The sequence below is a fragment of the Cydia splendana genome, chromosome Z (genome assembly GCF_910591565.1).
Source record: "Cydia splendana chromosome Z, ilCydSple1.2, whole genome shotgun sequence".
NCBI lineage: Eukaryota > Metazoa > Arthropoda > Insecta > Lepidoptera > Tortricidae > Cydia > Cydia splendana.
The window spans coordinates 29,509,681-29,530,569 of record NC_085987.1 but is presented as its reverse complement, the minus strand read 5'-3'; the positions used below and the strand labels follow the sequence as shown (position 1 = coordinate 29,530,569).

The window sequence follows — 20,889 nt, the reverse complement described above, 5'->3', positions numbered from 1 at the left end:
TTATCGTTGTTTAGCCACCGGTACCAAAATACACAAAGGCCCATTGTTAGGCGTCAGTGCCACAGCCAATGTTGGTAAATACGATATTTGTCATCATTGGGCCATCGGATGATATTTTTGACTAGCCAACGTTACCAAAATACACAAAGGCCCATTGTTGGGCATCCGTGCCACAGCCAATGTTGGTAAATGCGGTATTCGTCACCATTGGGCCAACGAATGTTATCGTTGTTTAGCGAACGGTAGCAAAATACAAAAAGGCCCATTGTTGGGCCTCAATGCTACAGCCAATGTTGGTAAATGCGATATTTGTCGTCATTGGGCCATCGTATGATATCGTTGATTAGCCAACGTTACAAAAATAAACAAAGGCCCATTGTTGGGCATCAGTGCCACAGTCAATGTTGGTAAATGCGATATTTGTCATCATTGGGCCATCGGATGATATCGTTGATTAGCCAACGTTACCAAAATACACAAAGGCCCACTGTTGGGCATCAATGCTACAGTCAATGTTGGTAATTGCGATATTTGTCGTCATTGGGCCATCGGATGATATCGTTGATTAGCCAACGTTACCAAAATAAACAAAGGCCCGTTGTTGGGCATCAATGCTACAGCCAATGTTGGTAAATGTGATATTTGTCGTCATTGGGCCATCGGATGATATCGTTGATTAGCCAACGTTACCAAAATAAACAAAGGCCCATTGTTGGGCATCAGTGCCACAGCCAATGTTGGTAAATGCGATTTTTGTCATCATTGGGCCATCGGATGATATCGTTGATTAGCCAACGTTACCAAAATACACAAAGGCCCATTGTTGGGCATCAATGCTACAGCCAATGTTGGTAAATGCGATAGTTGTCGTCATTGGGCCATCGGATGATATCGACGATTAGCCAACGTTACCAAAATAAACAAAGGCCCATTGTTGGGTATCAGTGCCACAGCCAATGTTGGTAAATGCGATATTTGTCATCATTGGGCCATCGGATGATATCCTTGACTAGCCAACGTTACCAAAATACACAAAGGCCCATTGTTGGGCATCCGTGCCATAGCCAATGTTGGTAAATGCGGTATTGTCACCATTGGGCCAACGAATGTTATCGTTGTTTAGCGAACGGTAGCAAAATACACAAAGGCCCATTGTTGGGCATCACTGCCACTGCCAATGTTGGTAAATGCGATATATGTCATCATTGGGCCAACGAATATTATCGTTGTTTAGCCAACGGTACCAAAATACACAAAGGCCCATTGTTGGGCATCTGTGCCACAGCGAATGTTGGTAAATGCGATGGTGGGCCAATACAAAATTAATGTTGGCTACGGAACGAACCTCATCCCAACGTTTTCCCTACCGTTGGCACCGTGGGCCCCAACGAAAATGCTACTAGGGTAGTGATGTACCGACTATTGATTTGGCCGACTAGCCGACTAATCGGCGCTCGAATGGCCGATTAGTCGGCCGACTAGTCGGGTAGTCGGCCAGATCATTAGTTTCGTATAAGTTCAGGTGAAAATCAATAGTTTTGCTCCTTTGGCTGCGCTATTCATCATAATTTAGCTTGGCTAACAGGTATTCTCTACAGGTTCAAAGACCTACCACAAGAATCCTCGTTCAATTTCTGTCTTTAGTTCTTTTATTTTGCGATCCTGAGCAGACCGTCAGTACAGCTGATTCAGATTCAGATTATTTATTGGTAAAACAGATAGAATGCTTTTACACGTCATACATTTAGGCAGGTACATAATTTACATATTGGATTACATAAAGTCTATATCAATAGAACTTGCTAACTATGTAAACAAACAACGTAACTTTGTTTTATCACTGTTTCTCTTTGAATTTTCACACCACCTCGTCAAATACCATTGAAACCATACACATATACACTATTGAAATGGTCCGTTCCGTAAAATACGTAAATATATAACTGTATCTTGGATATTTAATTAAAAGTTTAAAATGGGTTCATAAGTTAGGTTATAAGGCCATGATAAGGCCTGATGGAATGACGGTTTTATTTCTTTTAAATTCTACAATTGTCTATGATGGGTAGTGTTTGACTAAAGTTTGTGATATAAACCCGCTACACACTACCCAACCCACGCTCTGTACCTACCGCCGCGGTCATAAAATACATCAATACATGATTCTTAAGTACTAATTTGTTTTCTGATCGTGATTAAACAAATTAAAAATAAGTAACTACTTGTTTTTTACTTTTGGTATTTTATAATTCGATGTGGTTTGACATTAGTAAAGTAGTAAGTAGGAGTCTTGCCCATCACTATTAAATTCATCATTCAGAGACAATTTCAATATGGCGGTTTGTTTACATAGTTAGCAAGTTCTATTGAAATAGACTTTAGGTATCATATTAATTAATGAACATTCGGAACATTCTCATAGTATAAATTAATTGACATTATAACAAGCAAGTTCACTGAGCAAGCTCTAACTTTTTTGTGAAAATTGCCTCACTAGTGGAGTTTTTAATATCGACTGGAACACGATTATACAATTTAGGCCCAAAGACGCTGGTACAGGCGCAGCTTGTAGGAGGTATTTCCAAGGCTCTATTTCCCGTACGTAGTCGCCAGTTAAGAACCTATCCCCTGTGGTCAGCGTCTTTACGAGCAACATGCCCTGACCAACTGAACGTGTCTCTAAATTTTGCAATAACATTAATAGTTTCTCATGGCTCCACCATTAAAAAAAAACAAAATAACTATTGAACTTGCACATGAAATTATACGAGAATCAGTTGAGATCGACCTGTAGAGGAAAACACCAGCCCACCAACAGACGATAACGATCAAACGGTCAATTATATGAACAAAACTTACTTACTTACAGCTGCGATCGTGGCCCACCAAAATGGACTCGCCGGAAGACCAGCGCCGACTCTCGGGTCAGCATTATGCTGAGGCGAGCCCATTTCGTGGTAAACAATTTGTAATTATGTTTGTATTAAGCCTTTCATTTCAAATGATTTATGATTTATGAAAAGTTTTCGTATGCACCCGGTATAGGTATTTTAGTAAAATAGACATAAAACATATGGTAACTATTGACTGTTGATTTCTTTTTTTTTTCTGTTTTTCTTTCACTAATAAAGTGCCGACTAATCGGCCATTTTTGCCGACTAGTCGCCGACTAATCGCCGACTACAAATGTGGCCGGATAGTCGGCTTTCCCGACTAGTCGGCCACTAGTCGGTACATCCCTACTACGAATATAAGTTCGAAAAAAATTATAAACTTTGTAAGGCTTTAATCTCGGAAACTATTAAATGTACAGAGATAGTAATTCTAGTCTCGTACTGTAGCCAATCTAACTAGTCAACTTTTAAAACGCCCAAGAAGGCACTATCAAAAACTAGTCCTTTAGGGTTATAATCGCCCTAATCTAAAAGAAAACCGATATTTTCGCGGGTTTTTCGATATTTGACAAAGTTGCGTTCGGCGCTCGAAATCACAAACTTTTATTATTCATTGGGCCAACATCGGACCGGTCTAGCCTAGTGGGTAGTGACCCTGCCTGCGAAGCCGATGGTCCTGGGTTTGATTTCCGGTAAGGGCGGTGTGATGAACACAGATATTTGTTCCTGAGTCATGGTTGTTTTCTATGTAGGTACATATTATAACGACCGGTCTGGCCTAGTGGGTAGTGACCCTGCCTATGAAGCCGATGGTTCCGGGTTCGAATCCTGGTAAGGGCATTTATTTGTATGATGATACAGATATTTGTTCCTGAGTCATGGTTGTTTTCTATGTATTTATATATTATATATATCGTTGTCTGAGTACCCACAACACAAGACTTCTTGAGCTTACTCAAGAAGTCTTGTGTTGTGGGTACTCAGACAACGTGGGGCTTGGTCAATTTGTGTAAAAAAAATGTCGTATAATATTTATAATTTATTATATAATATAAGTATGTATTTGTCTATATAGGTTTGTTTATATCGTTGCCTAGTACCCATAGTGTACTATGGGTACTAGGCGCCCCAAACTAAGCATAGCTTGTAAGCTATGCTTAGTTTGGGGCTAGGTCGATGTGTGTAAGATGTCCCCAATATTAATTAATTTATTTATTTATTTCCTAAAGGTAATTCATAAATAAAATTAACTTAAAAATATTTACTTACGTAGAAGGACTTTTCTCATACCCCGAGAAAATTAAAGTATGTTATCCTTACCCCACCTGACCTTGTGAGTTATGGCAACAAAACCCATGGAGTCTGTATTCATTCAGTTTACATTTTAAATATTATAATATTTACGTTACGTTATATTTTTTAGGCTTTGACTCCACCTCTAATCAATCTCGGGCTGAAGCCGAGTAAAGTCAGACCAAGATAACTACAGCGATATTACAGCACAGACGTGCCAGTGTTATTTTAAGCGTCAGTCAAACTTCTATGAAATTATGACGTTTGTTTATTAGGTACACTAAACAGATGACAACTGACTGACAACAAGAACAAACTAATTAACATAATCATAATCATTTTATTCATAAAACCAGTTTACATGTCAACATTCTATTTATAATTATTTACATTTTTTACATAGGTACATTATTTATCTATATATATAAATGCAAGTGTCCTGACTGACTGACTGATTCATCAACGCAGAGCCGAAACTACAAAAGATAGAAAGTTGAAATTTTCACACCAGATTACATTTATAAAGTGTACAAGAGATAAGAAGCGATTTTGAGAAATTCAACCCCTAAGGGGGTTAAAAAGGGGATGAAATTTCGACATGGGGTGCAAATTTTATTTTAAGCTAGGAACTTGAAACTTTGTAAAAAGGTATTAAATTAAAATATAAGAAAACTAATTTCAGCGTTTTTGAAAATTTATCCCCTATTGTGGTGAAAAAGGGGTTGACAGTTTGTATGGATATCACACATTTTTTCGAGCGCGGGACTTGAATCTGTATTTGGGGATATTATTAGAAGACAAGAAAAGTAATTTCAGCGTTTTGTAAAATTCATCCTCTAACAGGGATAAAAAGGGGTTGAAAGTTTGAATCCATTACAAATGCTTTGAAACTTCTTAGAAAGGCATAACAGCCGATTACAAAAAAAAGTAATTGCAACGTTTTTGGATATTCATCCCCTAAGGGGGGTTAAAAAGGGGATGAAAGTTCGTCTTGGGGTGCAAATTTTATTTTAAGCTAGGAACTTGAAACTTTGCAAAAAGGTATTAAATTAAAATACAAGAAAACTAATTCCAGCGTTTTTGAAAATTCATCCCCTAAGGTGGTGAAAAGGGGGTTGAAAGTTTGTATGGATTTCAAACATTTTTTCGAGCGCGGGACTTGAATCTTTGTATTTGGGGATATTATTAGAAGGCAAGAAAAGTAATTTCAGCGTTTTGTAAAATTTATCCCCTAAAAGGGTTAAAGGGGGTTTAAAGTTTGAATCCATTACAAATGCTTTGAAACTTCTTAGATAGGCATAATAGCCGATTACGAAAAAAGTAATTGCAAGGTTTTTGGAAATTCAACCCCTAAGGGGGTTAAAAAGGGGATAAAAGTTCGTCTTGGGATGCAAATTTTATTTTAAGCTAGGAACTTGAAACTGCAAAAAGGTATTAAATTAAAAAACATGAAAACGAATTTAAGCATTTATTAAAATTCATCCCCCAAGGTGGTGAGAAAGGGGTTGAAAGTTTGTATGGAGATCAAATATTTTGTGAGTGCGGAACTTGAATCTTTGTATAAGGGCATATTATTAGAATACAAGAAAAGTAATTTCAGGGTTTTTAAAAATTCATTCCTTAAAAGGGTTAAAAGGGGGTTGAAAATTTGTATAGGGTCAAGTTTTATTTTAAGCTAGGAATATTTAATTTCGTAAAAACTTATTTCATTAAAAGAGAAGATAACTAATTTCAGCGTTTGTCTAAATTCATCCCTTAAGGTGGTGAAAAAGGGGATGAAAGTTTGTATGAAGGTCAAACATTTTTTTAAGTGCGGGACTTGAATCGTTGTATAAAAGAGCATATTATTAGAATGCAAGAAAAGTAACGCGGAAAAGTAGTCCACGCGGACGAAGTCGCGGGCAACAGCTAGTTTTACGTAAGAGTATTATTTTTACAATTATTATCTGTAAGCACAGAACTCCTGGTAGGTGTAGAATGGGCGCTTGACAAGCCAGTTTTTTAATCGGCGCTTAAAACTAATAAATTGGGAGCTTCGATAATATTTCTGGGCAGTTTATTATAAACAGTGGGCCCCATTACATGGGTGAGCTTATTAGATTTTTTAAGTTTACGGCCTACACTAACTAGTTTCTCGGCATTCCTAGTGTTGAAGTTATGTATCATTTCATTAGTTTTGTAGTTCCATATGTTGACCCTTACGTAGTACATAGCTACTTGCATAACTATAATTGAAGGCAGTGTGAGTTTGCCTAACACCATATCAGAATGGAATAAGTATACAAAATCGGATATGGCTCTATTTTTCCCATTAGTGAGCAAAAAATTTGTTTGAAATTTGCAGCTGTTAGGTATTCCAATAATTATAGACACCATTCTCCCCTGACAGACAGGGTTACTTAATATTCGCTTTGCCGCTGGTATCCCTTTGAATGAAAATGTAGTAAGCGGCTTTGATTCCGGTATTACTGGTTTACTCAGCTATACTTACATAAAAGATAGATCCATTTATGTCTCTGAATGACCCATGCATTGATATTAAAATAATTCATAAGAATTGAATAGACACACTACGAGTAGTATTCGTTGAATGTCTTTTCTTTGTTCAGCAAAGTGCTGGCTTTACCGCATTATGATAAGTTAACGACATTATGTACAGTCGGCCTGTAAAATGTAGATAGAGCGAGAGCATGTAGAATTGTAACCTACATTAAGAACTTCATCATTTTGAGTCAAATATCCGTATTCATCTGTGAACGCTACATCCGGTAGTGTGAATGTGAAAGGTTAATTTTGAGTAATGATTTATTGATTCTACTTATGTGTAGGTATTTGTGTAAAAATCATGCCCAGAGTTTGATGGCTGAACTAGATGACGCTATACGGCTACGCTGTAGGTACCTATGTTTTCTCCGAACAGCGCCATTGCACCAGTGATATTGGCGTTAAGTATTCATAAACGCGGTATGAGCCCCAATAATTAACCTGTCATTTTAACTTATGTATTTAGAAGAAAGAGGGTTGAAACATAAATTAGGGTATTAACCTATCAAATTTTTTTGTTATACCTAAATACAGATATAATTAGGAAGATATAGAATCTGGAGTCCAGATTCCAGATATCCAGGCATTAATTCCCAGCAAGCTGGAAATCGTCTTAATACCTTCATTTGATTCTAATTTAGTGTAATCCGAGTTTGCTCCATTCCAGGAGTTGTGGAATAATTTTTGCTCTTTTTAAGTTTTTTGCGTGTATTTCAAAAATGGTACGTCTGACGGAAAATTTGCTCTGATAATTATAAAAATTGACATCTGAGGATCCGAAAGGTACTATGAAATCGTAGTCAAAGATTATAAAAAATGCCCACCACTTTGAATTTCTTTTATATTTTGATATAATCGTATTTAAACCTGAAAAAAATTTCACCAGTGTCTGATCCACAACAACCTTGCCGGTAGTGACATTGTGATTGATGGTGAGTTCCTTCACATCGAGTGGTTTTGACAATCCAAGGTAAAATGTATCTCCCAACTCTCCCAAAGGCTCCCAAAATTTATCCACACCTCCTGGGCAAACTCGCATTATACGCATTTAGGACCAAATGATTTCCAGCTTGCTGGGAATTAATTCCTCAAAACGCCTTTTTTGGATCTAATTTGACTGCATTCATTCACTCCAAATGAGTAGCAGTCCGTCTGGTGCAACCCTATAACATTTCTACCACATATGAACCAGATTTAAATTCGATGGTTTCTCCGAAACTATCAGTTTTCGCTGAATATAGGTACATACGAGTAGGAGTCAAATGTTTAGAGTATTAGTAGCACTTAATGTCCTTTAATATTGGCCTTCGTTTGATCCATCCATACTAATGTATATGAGTATTTTTCAATCTCATTTCTGAAAAATACTCAGTCCTATAACTCCTATAGGTGAATGTATTATGGACCAAGTGATAAATCGGGCATTTTTCATAGTGCCCGGGCATTATGAAAAATGACCAATATGAGATGGCAATTTGATAATTACTATTCAAATAATTAATTTGCCCGGTCATTTTACATAATGCCTATCACCTATTGGGCAATTTGATAATTACTATTCAAATAATTAAATTGCCCGGGCACTTTACATAATGCCTATCAGTATTGGGCAATTTGATAATTACTATTCAAATCAAATTGCCCGGGCATTTTACATAATGCCTATCACCTATTGGGCAATTTGATAATTACTATTTAAATAACTAGATTTAGGTTAGGTTAGAACTGCATTCCCACACAGAAAGGTACTGGTTACAGAAAAGTATGTTTAGGTTAGGTTAGAATTGAATCCCTCCACAGAAAAGAGCAGCGTTTAGAAAAGTAGGTTTAGGTTAGGTTAAAATTGCAACCCCCCACAGAAATACCACGGCGCGACCGAATAGATCACATTGCCCGGCTAGAAGTAGGGAAGTATTCATACTGCCCGGTCCAAATGATAAAGTCAAGCTATCTCAAGCCTTGATTTATTAAATGAACCACGGACCGTCGGGCATTATTGATATGGACCGGCCAAAGTAATAATATAAAATTTATCAGATTGCCCATCGCTCTTGGGCATTTATAATGACCGGCCATTATGTATACTGCCCGGTTAAATTAGTCGCCCGTAAAATAATATATATTTTTTATCAAATTGCCCAACGATCACATAGCAATATTCATAATGACCAGACAATGTGATAAATAATGAAGTTTTGATAATAATTAATCACTTGGCCCGATATAGCTTGTCATTATTCATAATGCCCGGGCACTATACATAATGCCCTCATTAATCACTTGGTCGATAACATATATACCTATATTCCATATATATATTCCTTTGGCTCGGTCTACTGCGTTTGCTCTATACGTATGAAAGGAGGGGTAGTTGTGACAACGTCTATTGCTTATCGCAGTTATCGCTGAATGATCGGAGTCGGAGTCGATTTAATAGTTAATAATCTAATCACGAAGTCGATTGCTTTAAATACACATTTAAAAGTATCTCATGATGACATATCCCTATAATGTCTACATTGCCTACCTAACCCAGCTGCGCATAGGTATATTTTTAATCAGAGTGCTCCGTACCCACTCCACTCACAGGTAAAATATACCGACCGAGTAGATTGTACTACGGAACGAAATCCAATATTCCATGAGGGGACATGCATTGAATAGAGCGCGAAGCAAATCATTCCTGAATGCCCATTTGAAGCGCAGTGAATTTTGTAGCAGATGCTTAGAATTTGAAAATCATTTTCCTTCGTCATATCCTCATAAGCATGTAAAGAAAATATTTATATATACTAACGTACGCACACATGTACACACTAAACTCAATTGCTTTAAGTAATAGCTGGCTACATAAATACGCCACTTTTAATTAAACAGCAAATTAGTTTGCTCATAAACTGGTAGGTATTCGACTGATAAAGTTGGTACTGCAGCAGTGCCCTATTTGCACGGTAACACGACGACCCAGTTCTCAGGGCGGGTGGGATCGTCGAATAATTCATTTACAGCGGGAGGTATGGCTTCGATGAAAAAGCAGTGTGCAGCGGTACGAGGGTCCGTGGTTCCGTGCACATGTAGGGCACCTAGTTTCCGAGCGGGCCTCCTCGGCACCCCATCCTCTCTGGCGCCCGTGCCCCCGCGACCTATTTAATTCCTGCTTTACGTAAGCAGGCCTCACTGTCGTGTGGCCTGTGCCCCTGGCCTGAGTTTCCGAAGGACGTTTGTACAGTATCTTTGTTCGTTAGATATATATATATATAGAAGGATTAAATGGTGGCAGTTTTATTAATGCATTCTAAAACCGCTTGGTAAAAGTATACTTTTGTCTACCTACTAATTAACTGTGACTACGAGGGCCAAACCGAACCAAAAGGTAATTAGACATAGGTGAATTTAAAATTGACTAGTCGGTAATTAATGAAAATGGAACTCTTCTGAGAAAATGTAGCCAAATATGCTTGGCCGTTTTTTTAATGCTTAATCAAAGTATCTGTATCTACACCCAAGGCCGCGGACTGGCCTCACACGAACGGCGGGGGCGACGAGCGGCAGACGAAGGACATATTGCGCTCAACCAAATGTATTAACGGCCTTGAGCAGCCGTTCGCATGCGTCGACATTTATGTTTCTTGTTTCTTAGAATTACCAACATTTTCTTTTTTGTTTTTCACCATATCCCGTCGGAGAGGCTCTTGCCGGCGCTACAGCGCCAAATTCATTTTCGGCATAACCTCTTTTAAAATAAAAACTCTACGTTGACTACTGGCCACTGAGACGTGACGCTGACATATTGACAGACTGACAACTGACATCACTCTTGAAAATAAATTTCCGCATCGTATAATGATTTCCGTCTATACCTATAAGAAGAATCCTGCAAAAGTTAATAATATATTGCTCCGCCGCATAATAAGAACATACCGCTTTAGATTTTAGTGGACGAGGACTACGGACTAACGGGGTAAGTGAGTCACCTACGAGTATTTCCTTTCAGACACCGCACCGCAGTATTGGTTCCAGCTCCTGGAATTTCCCGTAATCCTCAAAATTCAAAAAGTCTACGACAATCTTTATGAGCTCTCTTTATTCTTTGAAAAAAAAAACTCATACCGTACAACACTTACTTAGAGGAAGATAGTTAGAAGGAACTAAACATCCTTATACCTACACGCTGAACTATTATCGCCACAACTTTAGTCGTCGGCATCCAATAGGTACCTACCGACTAGGTACTTAAGGCTGTTGTCTGTGGAGTGCTTGCCTGTTACACGTTGAGCCTGAAGGGTGTAAATCGGATTGTTACGTTCTAGTTGCGGTTAGGACGTTACGGCTGCGAGTGGCCCGTTGTGGATGACGGGGGGAGGGGGACGATCTGTCGCGCATACGTAGAGAGCACAATGCGGCATCGTTCTGCGTCGACGTGGTCCCGCGCGAGCGTACTGCGCACCACAACCGTCATAAATATACAAAACATGGTGGCTACTCCTGGCAGACCGCCGTCGTCCGAGCCCGAGTCGTCCCGTTTCCAGGTGAGTCCCGCTACGCGCTGACATGCCTCCTATAACATGCGATTTTCTTCCTCGCTTTGCTGGCGACATTTCCACCGCGCGGGTTATCGCGGCCTTATCAACCGCGCTTGTAGCCTTCTACAGTAAACGTAAAGATAGGCACGCTTGGCATGTAATCGACTCTATTTCATGTATTTGACTCATTACATTACCAATAATAGTTTTCAGCATCGAATTAATAATAATGGTACCAAATTCAGTGCTAACCTATATAAAATCTAACCTTAAGTTGAAATTGGCTTAGCGTGTCGAAGAAATTCTTGAAAATTGGCTATTGCGGTGTTTATTTATTCAAACAATATCAAATAACATTAGTAAACTTTAGAAAGTAATGAAATGGAAACTTACAGTATAATATAAAATGTTGGTAACCTAAACATTTTCATTGTGTGACTACGGAGACTTGTGCAGTAATGTGTATTTAGTAATAGGTACTTTTAGTTCGTGACGTAATCTTTTGAATTGTTCTCAAAGAGTAAACAGATCCCTATTGTTATTAAACCTTCGCTTACGTCTTCCAGAAGTCTGAATTTCATGAGCCGCATCAATCAGATAGAGATAGACAGTTGAAATGTTCACAGAGTGTGTGTTGTAAACTGCGTTATAAATGTAATAATATTATAGTATAGTGTTCTAAGTAACATAATAAGTAGGTACATAGAATTCAATCAAAAATTAAAAGCGGGCGTTCTATACGAGGAACACGTTTTGTCGGCGTGTACTCTATGTATTAAGTATGACTACAGTGAGTATAGTGTATTCACTATGTTTACACGACCTTTTTACCATTTATGTTAGTACCAAATAGTTCACATGTAATATTTTACATGTGAACTATTTGCCAAGTCTAACATAAATGGTAAAAAGGTCGTGTAAACATATTTATCTAAATCCGTCGCATCAATATCTTAAACCTTACAGTACTTACTCAGTTTTAGTAGATTTTTCCAATGGCCATTAGAAGGCATTAGCTAGCGAGGTCTAGGAGCGTAAAGGTAACGCCGACGTGCTACGAGAACACCGTTCAGCCGCCCACGTTGCAATCAATCAGGTGACATTCGGGTGTCAAGTTGTCAACTGTGGCTGCATTAGGGTAACATTCCATTTCTGACCGCAGCTGCACTACTAGTACGAACGCGTCGGTTATATTGTCGATTTCCATAGTAAACTGAATGGTAGTGCTGCTGTCTTTTGAAATGGACTGTCACCTTTACTGTTGCGACATTACTGCTGCGGCGTTGAAGTCGTCGCTGTATTTCTCAATTTCCTTGATACATGTAATGAAATGAGTGACGGATAGAAATACTTAATCGCGGCAGTAACGTCACTTATTTTACCAAGGATATTGACAGACGGTCACTGTAACGTTGCCGCAGTAACTATCAATTTTCTTCATAAATAGCTGCCATCCGAATGTTTGCAATGTAGCCGGCTGAACGGCGTTCTCGAAACACGTCGGTAATAAATGCATGATTGTCTCACGGTTGCCATTCCCGTGGTTTAGGTACTGCGCAGTCACCTAAAGCGGCTAAAGCAAAGCCGATGATGTGATGTTATTCGGTCACAGTAAATTGGTTCGCCAGAGGCGAAGCGTTCGGCGAGCGGTTGGAATAAGAGCCTTACGATGTCCCTGTATTATCTTCGCGTACTACGTGCATGCGAGCAGTCCATCGCAAGTGTTAGACTATGTATGCAAATGGAATACACATAAAAAAGTTTCCCGTAAGCAATCGGTAGGAATCCATGGCTCAGGTCAGTACCTATAATGTTACCTACCTCAATATGCGTATCAATTATCTGTGATGGGCACAGAGAAGGTGATAGGGGACGCTCTTACCTATATCACAGATTATATCATAGTTCTTACGAACCTATAGACCTACATACATTGGTTCGGCTGAGCAGTCAACTCTCATGCCAACCGTTTAGGAATAACACCCGGCTGGCAACGACGGGTTAGGTACTCGTGCCTATCCGTGCAATAGTAGATGTCGAGGCTACGTGACGCCACTCTTGAGATACGTCGCAATTATCGTACAGTTAGATACTGTGGAAATCTTCCATATTTCTATGGAAATACGTAATTACATAGGTGCTTAATCATTTTCCTGTATTGTAATAGATTCTTTCAATTGGCATAAATAACTGTTTTTTTAACGTCTTGTAGGTTTAGTTATTTATTGTGTAACATTTTCTTATGGCTTTAAAATCAGTTTTGTTTAATGTTACTCAAACGTTACAGTTATCAATCTACCAATATTATTGCATAGTTGCATACACGTGCAATCATTGTAAGTACATTAGTTAGTACTTACTTAATATTTAGTTAGTATACCTACTTAATATAGAAAGCATGAATAAAATTAACAATTTTAAGAAATTTACCTACCCTAAAATCGAAGCTAATTTCTCAGGAAGATGTTTTAAAGGTATCCGAAGTAGGTAACCGCAAATGTAATTTTAACGGATTTTGTAGAGATTGAGTAGGAACTGGAGAGTAAGTACCTATACAGAGTTAAATTGCTTAAACTTACGAGTTTTAAACAAGATTTCTTTTAGACAAATTTACTGTATCAAGTACTCGATTAAGTAAATGTTTAACTTAGCGGTAATAGGTACCTAATAGATACATACTTATTATACCTACCTACACAATTTTATGGATACATCGAATATTTTACTATTTTTCTCTTTCAAGTCTTCAAGAGGAATAGTTAACATCTTTGTTGTGTCGTGGCAAGTTCTTTAGCTAATCGTTGACAAGGTCAATCGTAAAGCAGTGGTTAGGTTATAGACAAAGCCGTTACAGTAATGACTTAATGAGTTTCAGTTTCATTTGTTTGAAACTCTCTTTGTATACACACACTGCATTCCACGTGAAGGTTTCTTTGTTCGCTTACCAACTACGTCATTCGTTTAACCAACATACTTAGGTACTTAGGCTGTTGCTTTTTCGACTTTGTCAATAAAGTTTAAGTATTTTTTGGAACATTGTATCTACGCAGGGTTTTACTATTAGGTTACATTGGTACAGTTAAGAAAACAGGATCGTTGCAGCGAGCCACCACGGTGCTATGTCACATTATTTTTGTTAATGTGATATACGTACATACATTATTGTGTGTCTTAAACAAATACATAACAATCAGTTACCGCTATTGTATCTTTTATTACGTACCTCGTTACCTACCTTTGAATTGTTAAGTAATTTCCATTGAATTTTATTAATATTAATTTTGCATCGATTATCAATAATTTTCATACTCGTAGGAATCTTGTACCATTTTTTGGTTTTGTACCACTTACTCAACTGAGTGTTACTTCGACCAACGGACACTTCAAAATTCAAACATTTAATCTGTGAGTAGGCCTGGTGCGTAGCCAACATGCCAATCGTTTACGCTCCGTAGCGAACTGCGATACTTACCAAAAGCTTTGGAATGAAAATATATGTGAAATAAATGTTCCCCCGTAAAGCGTAGGTATTCTAAAATGATATTATACTTACTGTAGTTATAATTTACACAGCGATTTAATCGTATTTCAATTTGATTTATTCGGTTGAAAAAAAAAATGTTTTTGTACAAAATGTGTTTAGAGGGATGGTCTAACAGTTGAAGCTAAGATAATGAATTCTATCAATTGAGGTATAGGTATAATGTAGGTTAGGTTCCATGGTAGGACATTGGGTAGGACTGGTAGGTCACAATAGTTCCAACTTATTAGAACTATAATAAGTACTTATGTAATCTTATCACATTCAACTTCCTATAAATGAAAACATGACACATACCTATTTCCATTTACAAACAAAAATGTTGCTAGACGAAAAAGGTTGAATGGCAATTAGGTTAGGTTATTACTTATTAATGTTATTATTAGTGTAAAGAGCGAAAGTTGACACAGTCTCCTTACTAAAAGCCGTTCAGATCTCGAATAAATTATTCACCTCATTTTATTGTTCTGCTCTGTACATAAGATTACCGCAGCGTAGGGTAGGTCGATTTCGCTAACAATTCAGACCAAATTATTTTGGTCCAAAAGAATGGCACAGCCTGAGGCGTCAGAGTTCCCTGTATTTTGGTCGGCACGGCGTGCTATGGTCACGAGGCGCGCACGCGGCTGCGCAGTAACAGTGCCCTAGTTATTTCGGGTGCCGTCCTAGATCGGAACGAGGTCGCTCGAAACGCCGTTTTCATCATCACCAGTGAGTTTTATACGAGGAGGCCACCGTGGGATGTCCGATTGCAAATACCGACTTAGCCACATTACGTTCGCTCTGTGTTCGTAAATGAGAACGCAGTAATTAATTTGGTTCACTTCAAAATAATTAGATAGAATTTGGTTTCATGTATCTAGGACGTACTCTACATGTATGTTTAAATTGACTCGTGTCGTGACTCGCTTTTACGGTCGGTTTGGCTTGGCTGATTATTATTATCAAACTCCGAACCGTTTTTTCTCAGAATTAGTGGGACCTATCTATCACATGCACAAAAAATGTAAGGGGGAGGGTAGGCGGTCGGCACGCCCCCGGCCCGGCGCTCACCGGCGAGATGCTCTCCTGTTATTTACTACCGATTCCTTTGGCCCAGGTAGCTACGGATTTATTTAATAGTTATATATATCCAGTATTCCAAGTTGAGTTTGTGTTAAGAAAACTTGGTGTTGTGTATTTAGCACATACATCACCTGAAAATTATATTGACAACAAATGAATATCGCTGACATGCGAATACGAACTTTTATATAAACGAACCCTATACCTTCATACATACATGCCTATGGGTTCTAAGCTAGGATTTCCTGATGTGTTACAGAATTAACCCAACTGCAAAACCTGTAATTACATAATTGGTTAAAAAAGGTAAGGGTATCACATACATGTAATTGTTGTTACGAGTCATGAATGTGTTTTGTGAATATACAGAAAGTACGAGTATTGTTTGGTTTAAGCTTCATTTAGGAGATTCCAGAGGCTATGGATGCCATAATACAAGCGAAGTCCGCGCGCGACCTAATGAAATACCTGCTCGAGTAATTCATTATGTATTAGTAATATTAGTACACTGCATTGTACACTTGGTATTGCTGCGCATTCCATTTCTTTGCTATTTATGATTACTCCTACGAGCCGGACATAAGTAGGTATGTACCTACTTATAATTTTACATTTGTTGGAAATACTGTTACCTACTGTTACTAAAAAGTTAACGGCTTATTTATGTAAGACTGTAAAGAGCCATCAAAAATGTTACGTCATTACGAGACCGAAGTGATGTCTCAATTATTCGGTTAAAATTATCGCATATTTACTAGTAATATTAAACATAGTATAGTTGGGAAATATAATCTTTAGCATGTTCAAATTTATAACACTGTTTGCACGACTGTATCTATCTTTGCCTTTGTTGATATTCTAAACATATTTGCATTTTGCTGGAAATAGGAACAGTCAGCGCCGATAGTAACGCATGAAACATTTTACTAAATGTATCTGCCACCCAAGAATACTTTTTTTCCAAATAGTGATTAAACTCTACAGTTCGCTTCCTTACATAATTAATCCCTTTTGTTAACTTATTAATGAATAGTAGAAACTTTTGACGCGTAGTCTGATACGCTACTTTTGATGTTAACTGTACCAATGTAACTAGTCAAGCTTAAGTGTAAAGTTGTTTGGTATTTCATAATAGGAAACAATCATTTTAAATGCTGTTGGACGATATATAAAACCGAAAACACCTACCTAGGTGTTATTTTAAAAATGCAATTTCCACTACAGAATTATGTAAGTACCTATCTATTACTTACACTAAACCCCTTAGTTTAGTTTGATTGTACCTACGTACCCTACTCTACTATATACGTAATTAATTTCGTTCATTAGTAGGTATATAATTAAGGTTCCGTAACAAAAAAACCTTATTCAAATATAATAAAGAGTTATACTGTAAGAGTTATACAATTTCAAGTACCTATCTACTTTATAGTAAATATCTTATTGCACAAATTAAGATGTAGAGTCGCCTTGTAGTTGTATAATGTGGCCCATAGAAGAGTTAGTTGCGCGCCTGTCTCCGCGCGCCACAGAGAAGGGGAGGTGCTATGCCATTTGGCCCAAAGTAAGCCAAGGCCGCCGTGGTGGGGATAACGTTTCCACGTGTGACCTAGATAGGAGCCGAGCGCTCGCGAAGAGGCACGAGGACAGCCCGAACGACCGCAGCGCGGTGCTCGCTCTGCTGATCAATACTGAACGCTACAACATTATCTTAGCTCTTTCCCTCTTCTAATGATGTAGAGCCGAGCTCATATCACGTCTGCCTCTACGAGTGCACGCACAGCGGTAGAGTTAGCAGAGTGTCGGAGCACCCTTTGTTAGTCCACGTGGAGGCGAGCCAAGCACGTGTCACAGGAGGGTTCACTGACCTGCGTGGTTCGTCTCCCTCTTCTTTGCACTCGAGAGACAAAGCTGTGACGCCGGCGACAGATAAGCTGTTCCATCTTATATTAACTTCCAACGGCGATACTAGAAGTCTAGGTTTGACCAGTGGTTAGGTAGTAAGATGCGCATAGCGGGCGAGTGTCAGTTAGGTTTATTCTCGCTGGTGGGTTGTCGTGGCCCGCTGTCGGTGCGCAGCGGTTGCGTCGCGCGGAGCGGAGTGCATCGATCGCGATTACATCACCACTTGCGTCCTTTCTCTGCGCGCGCAGCCGCCCCGCGCGCGCCCTCCGCCGCCCCCTTCCGCGCAGACTGCCACTACGATGTCGTTAGGCTACGCGCCTACATTCGCCTTTTGGACGTCGTCTGCAACGGTTGCTCACTTTGCTGTAACAGTTGACACTTGTTTAACTTTGAACTTTTAACTTATTAATTTTAACAAGTTTTCTAGTGAATAGAGCCGAATGAATTGTGAGACATAAAGTATTGGTGATCAATATTTAAATAAGGAAGTGCGTTTATCTAACTAAATTATCATGATAATTTAAAAAAAATGTGAGATGTTCGCGACCTACTTTTATAACTTCCGCAATGTGGTAGAGCCGCCATTTTGGTATTTTTTGTATCAATCAAGCCATATGTTAAGTTTTAACTCATTCGTTACCTAGTTCGGTGAGCGTAATGTCGCGCGGTCGGATCGCTTCGCGCTCTCTACAATTATTTACAATTACTGGTCCTCCATCCTCGACGTGTGAGCTCCTAAACTAGTTGACAGTCAGTTTCGGTGTTAAACAGTAAGATTGAAGAGTTGATGCGGGACTTGTTGTTGTTACTATTTAGTTTACAGCTGCTGGTGAAGATTGCTCCCTTGAAGAAACCGCGTGAAGAGAAGAACAAAATGTCAGTCGTGTCGGGGAGAGAAATTGACGCGACTTTACCAGTTATCAGTCAGTCTTTTTCTCTCTCCTATATGGTCGGCATGCAACCGTCGCGCGGCGGCCGTTGCTGCAGCTGCTGGCGCCGGGCTCAGTCTCGCAGTGACCTCTGAGATTACGCAAGCTGTCTATTTAATTCGGCTGCGAAATCACTGAATTTTCTGCTAAAGACGGCCAATTTTGAAAAAAAAAAAAACATTTTTTAGAATTAGACGTTTGATGTACAGCGTGCTTAGATGTTTGAATGTTCACTTAGTTATAAGTGGTTTCATTATATAAATTAAAAATGTTTATCTGTAACTTTTAAATAATCCACCGACTTGATTAGTTAGAAGCTGTCTAGTTGCAGTTTAATATTATAATGTCTTGCACAGTTGGAATACCGGTGTCGTAAGCGTACGGTTTGAGTCATCGCACCTACATACAGCATGACGAAATTGAAATAATCGTCGAGGCGGCCGCGCTCGCGCGGCAGGAATTGGGCAATCCGCGAGCGGACGTGCCCCCTCGCTCCGCCCCGCGCCGCACGCGGCCTAATAGCGCCGGACAGGCGCGAACACCGACCTAAAACGAATTTAAACATTTCATTATCTCCATTGTTTCAGCTAGCATCTTCAGTCACCAGCTCGTCGTCTTCCTTTCGAATTATTCTTAAGAATACTGCTTTTTGCGAATGTGCTCTTCGACCTTGATGTTATGTACGCTAGCGCCTTTTAAAAATTAAACTCTTGTACCTTCTAACTGGATTTTCACTGATTAGATACTTTGTTGTACGTATACATAGATTAGTAAATAATAATGAGAGTGACAGTAGGGTAATAAAACTATGGGCCGCGCGACTCCGCCCCGGGGCTGCCGGTCCAATGGGGACCCGGTTTCCTGTCTGCCGAATCCCAACGGCGACCTTCGCCACTTCTACGAAATGTCCCGTAGAACATTTTGAATTATTATTAGCCTCAAAAATCACGCTCAGCGAATGAATTTTAGTAGGGAGTCAAATTCAGATCAAGAAATGAATAACGCAAAATTGGAATACATTCAGGCGAGCGAAATATAATTAATAATTATTAGTAGGTTAGTTTTCCTTGGCCCATGTAGGTAGATAGGTAGGTGTACCTCATACTTTTTACTTAGTTGTAAAACCTAACTAGGTATACAGATGAATTTCACTGTTTTAGATTTAGAGATCTTAAAATTTTATTGCTACTTAAGTGATGTCGAGTAGGTATGGTTGTTGCAATTGACCCATCTTGGTAAAAAAAAATACGTAGGCACAGAAAATAAGCAATTTGAACTGTCTTCTACAACGGACTACCACGCCCAAGGTTCTCATTCTTGTCAATCCACTAACCTTAAAAAAACTGTTTAGCCATTTTGAGAGCTATGATCACGTCAAAAAAAAATGTCTGCTACTTTTTCCTAATCAGACCTGACCTGACCGATACTGAATAGCTATGCTCTTAATTGGATCCCCACTATTTTTGTTATATCCTGTATACAAAACTACAATTTAATAACAAAAGAAAATAATCTTTTACCGTTTGGAACTTAAGTTATAAAATGTAAAGCCTCTTAGGGCTCAAATTATTCTGCAGCGGAAAACAAAGATAATTAATTGCTAAAAGGAGAGGGCCTACTACGAACCACGTTCGACGTGATGCCTCTCAGTCGCACTTGTAAATTCGTACGTAAGTGTGAAGGGAGGAAACACGTCGAACGTTGTTCGCGGTAGGCGCTCAGTACTTATTGCCTGCGTGCACCGTGGACCCGGCAACTGCAGTAATATAATAGCTGCGTCAGCTAAGTACTAAAATGTCCTCGTGCATGTGTTCTACGTACAGTCGCTATCAGATATATCGGAGCTGCCAAAATGCTCAAAAATATCTGAACACGCACTCTAGCGCCTTGGCAATAGGGACGTGTTCAGATATTTGTGAGCATTTTGGCAGCTCCGATATAGGTATCTGATGGCGACTGTACTTATTTCCGTTTTAAACGTTGCCCATTATTGCAGGATGTAGGTATTGTATAATAGCCCACGTGTTTGAGACGTTATCTTATTATAAATATGCTACAAAGAAGACGAAGTATTTTCTTTTCATCAGTCTTCAGTTAAGCAATTACCTTGTGTTTGAGTTATTTCGAAGTAGGTATATTTGAACGGTTTATATTATAAGATGCTGTCATGCTATCAAAATCGTTACAGACTTGTC

At 38.9% G+C, this 20,889-nt stretch overlaps 1 long non-coding RNA gene across 1 annotated transcript; it reads left to right on the top strand.

Annotated features, from left to right (window-relative positions):
• The first annotated feature begins 10,542 nt into the window (after positions 1 to 10,542).
• LOC134804547 (uncharacterized) lies at positions 10,543 to 19,404 on the top strand. The gene is made up of 3 exons (XR_010146137.1): positions 10,543 to 10,692; positions 11,042 to 11,260; positions 19,282 to 19,404. It is a non-coding gene; the product is annotated as an uncharacterized LOC134804547 (long non-coding RNA).
• The last annotated feature ends 1,485 nt before the right edge of the window (positions 19,405 to 20,889 follow it).